This window comes from Lampetra fluviatilis, chromosome 2 (assembly GCF_964198595.1).
Source record: "Lampetra fluviatilis chromosome 2, kcLamFluv1.1, whole genome shotgun sequence".
NCBI lineage: Eukaryota > Metazoa > Chordata > Hyperoartia > Petromyzontiformes > Petromyzontidae > Lampetra > Lampetra fluviatilis.
Genome location: NC_136276.1, coordinates 15305722 through 15318349, shown reverse-complemented (window position 1 = coordinate 15318349; position 12628 = coordinate 15305722). Strand labels below are relative to the sequence as shown.

Here is a 12628-nt window from a genome sequence, read left to right as displayed (position 1 = left end):
GCAACAGACCACAAAAAATTAACCCGTAAAAACAAAGTTTTTCACTATAAATCCTTTATATGCGTGGCATCGGTTTTATTTTATTATTCATTTCTGTTTTTCTTGCGTAAGAGTTTCATTTTTATCATATTGGTATATTAAATTAAATATGCAATAATTTGTTTTCCTAAAAAGTGGAAAATTTTGGAAAAAAAATTTCACGAAAATAAATTGTCACGCACAACGAGTCTGTGTGCAAAATGTCAGCTCGATTGGATCACGGGAAGTGGGTTAAAAAACGACCGAAAGATTTGCACGGTCGTAAGCGCGCAAGCAAGTAAAAGCAAGTGAACTTAATTTAAAGGATTTAAAAAGCACCTCCGTTCTCCCAAATGCTCGTCCATCCCTTTCGGAATGTGAGCGATTGAATGAGCACGTTGTAAGGCGTCGACGCGGGCGACGGTCCATTCTGCGTCGTCGTGCGAAAGTTCACGGCGATGTCGCACGCGCGCTCTAAGTTTCATTGAGAGTGTTCTAGTCTTCACAAGTATAGCGGGTTAATAAAGAAGTCAAATACTTTTTTTACGTATAATACCAAAGAAAATTGACTGTGAAGATGTAAACAGTTACAATGTTTAGATGTTTATTTATAGCGTACAGTTAGTGGCAAGATATCAATAATATAAAAAAAATTATAACAATACATTTTCCTTTAATTGTGTAGATGAATGGCACTATAATAATATCGAATTCTATTGAAAAATATGCAACAGATTAGTCAGTCCTTTCTCTGTCAAAACCAAGGCCGTAATTATAATATATATTGGGGGGGCACATCCCCCCCAATAATCAAAAATGCTCAATATGTCCCCCCCCCCCAACATATTGCTATCAAATAATTGCTATGCTATGTAAATAAAAACAACAATTTGCTGAACCTTACGCCACAATATCTGGACTTGTCTTCATATAAATCAATGCATAGATTTCTGTTTATATGATTATGAATCCCTAATCTCTGCCATTACATACAATGAAACAAGAAATGGTAAAAAAAAGTAAAAACAGAGCAAAGTAATGCAATACACCATTAGACATTATCGTAGAAAAAAAGTCCATCCCATGTGTTAGTGATTTTTTTTATATTTTAGGCAGGGAATGAGTTTTCAAATTTATATATTTTTCTGGGTTGGGACCCTCAGACATCCTGGGAGATTTGGTCCCCCCAATGTTGACTCCATGACTACGGCCTTGCTCAAATCTGATACAAATTCGCTCAGGTGGCCAGGTTAATGAATACAAAAAAACGAATTCAAAGTTGTCTGTGGCACAGTGACATTGTGGAAACCTCTGTCATGCACACCCCCCAGTTAAGGTTCTCATTGGCGGAGGACATTGTTTCCTCGCCAGCGGTGTCACCTTTCAAGGAGGTGCACGATGTGAGTAACAGGACATACAAAGAGTGGATCGTGTGTGTGAATTGGCTCGCGCAGTGTGAGTGCTAATAACAACGGGCTTGTTTACATTGTTATTATGTAAGGGGCCGTCCATAAATGACGTCACTCGATTTTGGACGATTTTACCCCCCCCGTCGTCACACGGCGTCACAAAAAGTCAGACCCCCCCCTCAAATGACGTCACAAAGCTCTGCCCCCCCCCAAAACAAATATAACATGCTTCAAATCGCTTTAAACTATTGTCATTGTAGTGCGTATTTAATGTGGCGCTGCACTCTGATGTTGTAGGAGAATACATTTACTAAAAAGTATATTTAATTAAGTAGAACATGTTTATATTTATTTAAAGTTGCGCATTTTCATGCGACGTCACATTTCTCACCCCCCCCTCGTCACACATCGTCACAAATGTATGACCCCCCCCCCTAGGTACGTGACGTCATTTATGGACGGCCCTTGATTATCCGTGCATGCGTGAATTATCTGGGTTTTTGAGAAACTGCGTTTGTAAAGAAACATATATTTGTTGAGCCCTGGTTTAATTATCAGTTGCTTCTCACTCATTAAGAGCCACTAAGTCGGTGGCAATATGACCACACACACGTGGGCAAGTACATTGAATCCTTTCGGAAACAATACAAATAACACGTGTTTTATGTCTTCACAACAGCAGCGTAATGAGTCTGGGGGCAGGGGGTGCCTTGCCCCCCTCCCCACCCCTGGTGGCCAAAGCTACGAATTGGGGCCCTCTTGACAATCACCATGAGAGACAACCCAAATGTTAGGGCCCAACCTGAACGATTTCCGCACCCGCTGACCTGATAATGAATGTAGTCACGACGCTACTGCTTCACACCCACTGCATTGACAACCGTCTCTCCTCTCATCTTGCCCATAACTGCACAACCACTCACCTTCAGTTGCAATGCAGAAATTTGAGCACACCATCATCATTGCCAAAAGACAACGTGCGTCTATTATCGCACGCTCGGTGAATCACTTGTGCCAATGGTGCTCTACGTTATAAGAAAAAATTTACCCATAGATCCCATCATGTTGTAAAATGTAATGGTAAATTATAATCTGTAAAACCGTCGCGGGACCCCATCTTCCAAGTGAAAGAGGGCCCAATTAGTGAATTTTCTATTTAAACCAATGTCTAAATAAACCTATTTTAGTGCAATAATTTGAACCCACAATAAAAAAAAAAGTAACAGTCACAAGAGCCGAGGGAAGGAAATAAAATCAATTTTCTTTGTAAAAACAATTAAATCTCATTAAATTGTGAGCATCAACACAGTTATATTTTGCCTCTAATCACTTAACTTGGTGTTTGCGGTGATTTTTCACATATACTACAAACATTGGGTAAAAACTAAAGTAACTTGAGAATAATATACCTTTGCATTGCCATACAAAACGAGTAAACGTGCACAAATCAACTATGTATGCAAGACTGAAGTGGTTATCCGGGCACACCTGATTGTTATCTTGCATTTAAAAGAGGAATTTTCATTTGATAAAATACAGAAAGCGGTGGCGCAGGCAAAATCCACGCTTTTGCTGAAGAAAAGCTGCAATAACTCATATTTGCAAGCATCCTTAAGGCCCACCCACATAGACCGGATTTCCCTGACTCGATCACCCCACCCCGCAGTCCGGGCCCAACAACAAATAGGCAGTGATGACGTCAGGCTTGTGAGAACCCATCCGTCACATTTGACTTGTTGGGGAATCACCGTGGCTCCGTTGCTACAATATTAAACATCTCTCTACTCTGCAGTCACCTTATCCTGGCTTTTGACAGCTGCAGTGTTAACGCTGGAGCATAACACAAGTAAAACAAGTCGGATGGATTTTTGCCACCATCACCCCCAGTTACTTCCTTGAATTGGCTAAAAATATAAAAAGATGTGTATTGCTGCAAGGTAAACTGTACAAGCCTACAACATACCGTAGAATGTATATGCGCGGTCTGCATATTTTGAAAAATGTCTATATACGTGATTTGCCACGTCATACCTATAAACTACAGCGACATTTTGTTCGTGCTTGATATTTTATTTCTATATTTGTACAGCCATTGCAGCAGTAGCAATGTATTTTACTCTACACAGTACATTATACACCTGATTAAAGACCCATATTTTTTCAGTTTCATTTATTAGGTGTAGCCCTGTGAGCCATGAGGCTCTTGACTCGGGTGCAACCGCAACAAACAAAACATGAACAAAGAACATCTTAACGTGACGAAGCGCAACAGAAGCATCCAAGGAAAAAACAGTAAAATCTTCCAAAAAAAAGCACCGTATATCAACGCTGTGTGCAAAAATCCCAATGGGATGCAAGTCAAACAATAACAACCATAAGACAATTTAGATAAAGTTATCAGGCTAACTCCGTACTTCAACAAACAAACATGGCTTAACCATACGTTTTCGAATATCACCAAAATAAAGCTATAAAAGCAATGTAACAGCGATCATAGGAACTGTGATTCAAATTGAACAATAAACAATATACATAACATGTCCGACTAAATTTTGCAGCCATAGCTGGCAGCATGAGTCACTCCATAACAGCAGGGGTATCAGCAGGAATATCAACATTTTTCAATCCACCTTTAAAGATCAGCACACAATAATCGAAGCTCAAGAGCATACTTTGCAGCGGACATCCAGAGCGGTGCATTTGATTTCAGGCCACTCTGCATAGCAGTGGCAGCGGGGGGGGGGGGTGTTTGGAGTGTCACTCCATCACATACGGAAAGTTTTCCCTGGCATCCTGGTTTCCTGTTCATAACCAAATCACCGACAATCTACCCCATCTTATCAGATCCCGGAAGCTAAACAGAAAAAAACAGGTGACCACTATGCAAAAAACACGTGTTGTAGGCTACTCTTATGAGACATTGTCAGCATCTCTCATTGCTCAAACAGATATGCTCACTCCCGTCACCAACCCGAGCTGACCAATATGATCAAATAAATACACCCCATGTCCCAGATAAGAGGGAGGGGCCCTCATCCAGGAGTAGATGAACAAAAATTATCTACTGTACATGTATAATAATCATGATAAACTCGGGTTTCTATTGCACAATTCGCACATGACCTCAAAGCGCTTTACATAAAGCCTAAGTTATGGACAAAGCCTGTAGTAAAAAGGTGTGTACATATCTAATACACTTTCTAGTACACCATATGAAAACATTTGTTGCCGAAGCTTTCCGCAATAGATAAAACACACCCGAGTGACAGACGCAGAAATGTCAAGTTTCTGAGATCTTGTCGAATCCCAGAAGCTAAGCAGAGTTGGGAATGCAGTTTTCGGCACTCAGCACTTTGGATGGTGACGGTTTGCCAGGTGTTGTAGCATACCTGTCAACCCCTTATCAGTGCCTACCTTATTACAGACCAATTCAGATCTTATTGGTCACCCCGTACCCTTATAAATCTCAACGTTCATCCTACAAAGTTCCATCAGAAGGGATAAACACAAAACAAATAGTGTAGATATTTTTGCCCGTATTGAAACGGCTGTACGCCATTTGGACCTGAAAACTAAATTTCCCTGCACAAGAATACGAGGTAAACCGTATGAGTTGACAGGTATGTTGTAGGCGAGCGGCTGCAGCGTAGTAGGTGGTGGCAGTGCTGAGCGTCACTCCATCACATACGGCAAGTTTACCCTGGCATTCTCGTTTTCCTCCCACATGAATCCCAACACTCAATAATGGCAGTCACCAAACATCCCAAGGCAGCAGCCTCATTAAAAATATATAAGCTTGAGGCTTTCCTGGGTAAATCATCAACATTCCTCTTATCATATTTTGGAAATTTTGGGAAAATACTATTTGTCTCTGAGAGGGGAAACATTTGTTATTTACCATGTACTATACTGTCCTCAAAAACATTCGAGCATACACATTACATACCATCATGGTACAGTATTTGTAAGGTATAAACCATACCTTACAAGTGCAGTATTTAAAAAAAGAACATGGCATTCCTTTATTTTTATGTTAAAGGATATTGAACAGTTTATTGTGCATTATTTGAGACAGTCAATATAAATGGCAATGCTTTTCTACGTGTGCACAATAATGGTAATTACATCGAGGCTACTTTGTTATTTGCCAATCACTGCTGCTGAACAATAACAGCGTTCTTGGAACAGTGGAGAAACATTCGACCCCAGGCGTGCACGAGCAGTAACAAAGTAACAATAAATAATGCAGTTGTCAGTGGGGTTTGGCATAATTTTATTTTACGACCAAGAGGACCAGATCCTCCGCATGTGGAGTGTTTATTGAAGGATGGTGCCGAGGTTTCACTTCGAGTGCCGCGATTTCCCGTAAAGTCGACGTTCGCGATGCAACTCTGTGCACGTGAGGAATGAAAGTTAAGTCACGTGAACATAAGTGATCATTTGTACATTACATGGGCTTACATTTTGGCCATCTTTTCGAGGTAAAATCGTGGTTATCATTTGTCCAGTTTTACAGATATTGTCTTGCCTCACGGCAGATGTGGAGCGTGTGTTCACAGGAAGTTCCTGTTTTTTGATGCTAATGTTGGTCACGTGACCAGGAAGTGACGATGTTAGATTTCCACTGTACCACGGGGGCGTCGGCCATTACACAGATAAGTCAAGATGGCGGCACGCATCGCATCTCAGTGAGACCACAGCCGCACTTGTCCATTGTGGGAGCTTAAGAAGCATTATCTGTAACTTGTTTATATTCCTATAATATTGGAAATGCTGTTGTAATGTTGGAATGACCGTTATAGCAATGTAAATGCCTTTATGGTGCCGTTAAGTTGTTGTAGTAAATACGAGGCCTGGTTAGTAACGAAGCCTGTGACTTTCCTTATTGTGGATGTTACTTGTGATTTAGTAGGTCGAGTCAGACTTGTGCCTATGTTGCGATCCTGAGAGTGATGACGAAGTATCTTATCCACAGTTTAGTGTTAAGTGTAATGCTGTACATTTGGGGTGCAGTGGGATGAATACACTATGTGCCTGTATGCAACGCACCAGCTTGTGCCTTTGTCTAGTTGTTCAGGGGTAATGTGGGGGCCTGGTCCTTCCAGGATCTATTGTTATCTGAGACAATGTTCTGATGCTGTGGTGTTCATTGTGTGGGTGTTTCCGAATTATAACAGATGCTGTATTTGTGTTTTCTCACCAGTTTTACCTGTTACAATCAATAAATGACGATCGGAGTTGGACGGTCATCCTGGCTCCGAGGGTTTATTGAACACGTGGTTATCTACTCGACTAGCGGTGCAACGCAGCGCACGGCGAGGCCGAGATAGATATTGCAAAGACAAACAGAAAATGACAGGCTTGAGCAGCGTTCAGATATCTGACGTGAAAAATAATCCCAGACAGTGCTTCCATCACACATTCCTTAACATGTTGTCAAGGTAGATGAAACATCTTGACATACAGGGTAGATAATACATTTTCCACCAGTTTCTCTTTCGTGACCGTTTTTTTCTTCCTCTGCATTTTACCAGGTTTCCATTACAAAAAACCTTCATTGCCTGAATTATCACCTGCTAAAATGCATAATTAAACCTGTACTACAAATACTTGCATATAACAATGTCATTTATACACCCTCATTGAGTTGCAAGCCTCTTTTCAAGAACCCCTTCATCTTCTTGGTTCTTTCGGTAAAGTCACGTAGAAGGGAAATAATAAAACATAATAAAATAAAATTCTCAAGACGTTTCGGCCACAACGCAAGCAGCCGTCCTCAGGTGAAGAACAGGGCTGTCGGAAAGACAGCGTCCGAATGACATGACATGGCTGTCGGAAAGACAGCGTCCGAATAACATGACATTCGGACGCTGTCTTTTCGACGGCTGCTTGCGTTGTGGCCGAAACGTCGTGAGACTTTTATTTTATTATGTTATATATTTTTATTTCATTATTTCCCTTCAACGTGACTTTACCGAAAGAACCAAGAAGATGAATCCCTGCAGTCACGAAAGCTTTAAATCGAAATCTCTTTTCAAGAAGTTCCTGCATTACGATGTTTTGACAAAGTCTTAAATATAAATTTGCATGTGGGAAGAATCCGGAGTATATATTTGTTTATCTCAATAAGAAAATGTATTAATACACATTGTTTGGAGGATAGATTGCTCATGAGTCAGAGATCTAAGCCAGCACTGCTGAGACCCTGTGTTCGAATTTGGGCAGCCACCTGTGATGAAACCGGCCTCTAAAGTGTGGCAAGTTGATTTTATAAACTCAGTAACCAGTTATACATTTGAATTGTCCACTTAATTTTAGCTCTGATATAATTATGTTTTTGATTGCTATGTGCCAAATATTTATCTGTTGAAAGCCATGTGGGAAAGTGCCTTTCTTTGTGTGTGGAAGAGAGATTAGAATGATGTCACAGATATCTCCTTCAATGTAAAATATTCACCTCTTTGCGAGAATCCCAAATGAATTCTTCACCTTTTGATACGATGCCAATAGCACACTGGGAATAACATTTGGGATTTTTACATAACACGATTCATCTTATCATGGTAATCTCAACATCAAGTAAATATACAATGAACAGCGTTTCTGTCTGATCATTTTATCTAACAAACCATGTAAAATACTGCAAATATATCTGAATAAGAGTTTAATGCAATACATTGTGTGAGAAGGTATCAGCAATTAACAGTTTCTATTCGTGTTCCATTTTTTTTTCATCAAACACAACAAAAGGGCAAATTGTGCAGGAGGTGACCAGTTCGAGAAACAAGGAAGTACGGTACTGTATATGAAAGAAACCCACTTTGTTTTCTTTATGTTGCGCCATAGCGCTATGAACAGGGCTACCTGAATTCAGTGACTAACAATGGCTAACGTGAGTGCCGAATCATTTCTAGATTTGAAGCTTTCGTGACTGCAAGGATTCATATTCTTAGGTTTTTTCGGTAAAGTCACGTAGGTAAAAAATTAAAATTAATAAAAGTAAAATAAAAATAAAAATCACGACGTTTCGGAGGCAACACAAGCTTCCGTCTTCAGGTGGAACAGATAGGTGGAATTCCTCCCCGTAGAGGGTATTAATTCTAGATTTGAATCTTTCGTGACTGCAAGGATTCATATTCTTAGGTTTTTTCGGTAAAGTCACGTCGTGATTTTTATTTTATTAATTTAAAATTTTTACCTACGTGACTTTACCGAAAAAAACCCTAAGAATATGCCGAATCATATCTCAACCGGTCCTGGGGATCCTCTTCACCAACCTACGCAGAGTAATTGAGTATCTCAAGGTAATCCCCATGACTGAGACGGCATGGGGAAGGAAGCGTTCATCCAGTAGTGAATTGATGACATTTTTTAAAATTAATTCCAGAATGCTGTGGTATCGGCAATGATAATGCATTGAAATGTTTACAGAACGTCTGTCAATTCACTGCTGTGTGAAGGGGTCCCCATGTCTCTTGGTAATAGAAAATGTTTGACCATATGATACCATAGTGGGTCACCGAGTGTTGGCGAAGTGGGTGTGGTCCAGGACCGATTCAGATATCCCTCAACACTGATGTTAACCGTGGCAGGAAATCAACCTCCGATCACAGCGTTCATAATCCAGTCTGCTCACCGAGTTCACCAGCACTGCTGAAGCACAGCACAGTTTCATATTGTTTCAACACAACGAATGGTAATTGTTGCAAGTGTGAGCTGCAGGGCATAAAAGTTAGTGAAGGCATTACAATGGCAATTATTATAAGCATTCCTCAGATTAGACTGAAACCTGTTTAGTATAACATTTTACGAGAGGCGTTTCAGCACGCAATTAATTGTACAATGCATAGGCTCTAATAATTGAGAACTGAATTGAATAATGATCATTTATACTTCAACAATGCAGAGATTCTAATATTTTTAATCTAAGATTAGCTAACAAATTAATGTTTTGTGAATAATAAAAATCCATAAAACATAAGACATACGAGCAATTTGGACCGCAGTCCCTGGGTAGGCACCAGTAATCACCAGCAGCTATGACTAATGTACTCAGAATGCATTACACTGTTTTCTGCTCCCAGTATTTAACATAATTACAGCAATAGGGCTAAACACAAGTACTGTATTCTGCTCGCAGAAGAATACAAAATTGGATATTTCTCACATTGTTTTCGTAGTACTGTAATTATAATGATTAAACTTCATGCTATTCATTTCAAATTAAATATATTTCTTAATGAAGATGGATACAAATTGTTCAATTTGTATCCATCTTCTTGGTTAAAGTTACGTCTATGTTTATATATCTGGATGGCTTCATGAACAAACCTTTGATAGTTGCCCGAAGGTTTGAAGAGCACCTTGGTCTCGGAAAAAACAACATCATGCGAGCCCACAGCGTTATAACAATGATCAGCTACGGCAGAGGTATTGGTTCTGCCGTGTTTCAGATCTGTCTTGTGTTCGCGAACACGGTCCGAGACATGTCGTTTCGTTTCTCCAATGTAACTGCTACCGCAGGTACAACTCAGTTTGTAGACTCCAGGGTATTGCATGTCAGGAATTACCTCCTTCACAGATGGGATTAGATCACGGATTTTGTGTACTGTATTGATCGGATCTGGATCTTGTGTTTGTTTAAGATTTTGGAAATCTGTTTGGTATTGTAAAGTGATGGTTTTGATTGACTTCTCAGGAGATTGTTTCTCCATGGTTGGAGAAACAGCTTTGCGAATAATGCGGTGCAAGTACCCATTCATCTTGAGGGCTTGGTGTACGTGTTCCAGTTCACTGGCTAGGTGGTGTTGGTCGGAGATGCAGTGAGGCCTATGGTGTAGTGTTTTGATGAGGGAATTCTTTTTGGCCGGATGGTGGTGGGAATCAGGTTTTAGATAGGAATCTGTGTGGGTGGCTTTCCTGTGGACAGAGTGTCCCAAAGAGCCATCAGGCCTCTTCTCAAACAAAACATCCAGGAATGGTATCTTACCATCCTTCTTCACTTCCATGGTGAATTTGATGGATGGGTGTATATATGGAATTGATGTGGTTGAGAAAATTGGTTCAATGCTGGCAGGCCATGTGGCCAAATGACGAAAGTGTCATTTACGTATCTCTTCCACAAGGAAGGACGTAGGGTGGATGTCTGCCGTAGCTGACCGTTGTTATAACGCTGTGGGCTCGCATATTGTTTTTTCCGAGACCAAGATACTCTGCAAACCTTCGGGCAACTATCAAGGTTTGTTCATGAAGCCATCCAGATATATAAACATAGACATAACTTAAATCGAGAAGATGGATACAAATTGAACAATCATTGGAAGGATGTTATTAACCATGTAATGCCTGAACTGGTTGTGGTTGTTTCCATCGTACCTGCCGGTTACTAGTACATTTTTATTCCCCCCCCCCCGTGTCCCACACGCAGATTCCCACTTCTAGCCCCGCCCACTTCCCCCCCCCCCCAGCCTCACGTCCTCTCTCCCCCCCGCCTCTCTCTCCCCCCTTGGCTCCCCCCTTTCTTACCTATAATATCTTGCCACGGCAGCTCTCTCGCTTACTTCAGCATTTTCTTGCTGTAGTTGTTCCACCTGATGAAGATTGCTTGTGTTGCGATCGAAACGTCGTGATTTGTTTTATTTGATTTCTACCCACGTGACTTTACCGAAATAACCAAAGAGTATGGATTCCTGCAGTCACGAAAGCCTCAAATCAAGATTGATTACAGTGTCTTAAAAAGAAGGCTGCCAAATATTAAAGTCTTGGAACCAGGACTCTCACCAGGAAACCTTATACTCATAAGAAAGAGCGCAATAAAAAAAACGATGACTTAAAACTTCCGTGACTGCAGGAATTCATATTCTTTGGGTCTCTCGGTAAAGTCACGTAGATAGGTTGAAAGAAAATAACAAAAAACTACGACGTTATTTTTTGTTATTTTCTTTCAACCTATCTACGTGACTTTACCGAAAGACCCAAATAATATATTTTTTGTTACAAATATTTTAACTTGCGCTACCTGCACGCCCCATAACCACATTGCACAATGCCACCTCCAGCGTCCATCCATACTCGTCAATAGCTCCTGCTGAATGCACAAATTAAACGCTTGCAAAGACTCGAGGGATTTTGTTTGCAATTACTCCATACTCCACCGGTAAAGTAAAATTGCTTTCAAACCACCCCAATCTAGTCTTTTTACCACGTATGATTACCACGTATGATTGCATTACAACATGTGCCAATATCCACCCGTGTCAAAGACAGCCCATGTGCGAAGTGGGATCAATGAGCACACAGCCTAACAAGATTAATGTAGTCTCTATACTGCCTGGGTGGAAGCAAGGTGGGGTGAGGGCATAACTTGTCAGCGCTCTCTGTCACTCCAACTGATTGGGCGCCAAGAGCTATAAAGGACAACTTAGTGGATGCTCCCCCCTTCAATCTGCCACGTACCACTGATCTTTTATAGCCTCCCAAAGCACGATGGCATTCTCTACTGAATTGCATCAGGCCAAGCACTATAACTCGAGGCATTTGTGTCCTTCTATTATCAAAACCACCAGGACACAATCCAGACTTCATTTTGGAATAAGATGCAAAGCACACAACAACATTCATCGTGTGGCCTGTCTCCTGCTGTATGGGTGACATCATGCATTGCGTAGCTTCAAAATAGCTTGCACAAGCAAATCGAGAAATGTAAAGTGTAAAGGCCAATGGCCACTTTCAAAATAGATAGCAGCATTACTGGAATAGTACCATGGCAGTTACTTTTAATATGAAGCCAATATACACATGCACTGACATCAATTACGATATTAGACAGCCTGCTGGCACGGTGTCGAGCTCGAGTTGCAGCAAAACAAAATCTCAAAAATGAAATGTAGCAGTGTGTGGTGTGAGATGTAAATGTCGCTGTCTTACCACTACGGCGTTTGTTGGTATGGCTCGTCTGAGCATGAAGCCTGGACACCACACCGTTACAGTGCACAACCAGCTGGTGGAGAATGTAGATGAACCACACAATCCAGTTCTCAACAGGAGATCTCAGGGGCTGGCCTGCATGATATTCAGGGAAGGGATGGGCTGGGAAGACACGCACAGGTGGGGGGGGGGAAAGTTGGCATGAGGAAATGAGAAAACCACAAAACGGTAGTTTCCACAGATATAAGATAAACACATGTACACTGTAACCCTTT

General features: G+C 41.0%; 1 protein-coding gene across 4 annotated transcripts in view; it reads right to left on the bottom strand.

Annotated features, from left to right (window-relative positions):
• The window catches only part of LOC144943448 (diacylglycerol kinase beta-like), a 139076-nt gene extending 126650 nt beyond the window's left edge, over nt 1-12426 (bottom strand). For 2 of the 4 annotated variants that reach the window (XM_078870879.1, XM_078870897.1), the window contains exon 1: nt 12354-12422. The gene's annotated coding sequence lies outside the window, so the exon portion shown is untranslated. Of the gene's footprint in view, nt 1-12353 lie in introns of all 4 variants that reach the window. The other 2 variants (XM_078870887.1, XM_078870906.1) reach the window with 2 other exon arrangements.
• Nucleotides 12427-12628: the final 202 nt, after the last annotated feature.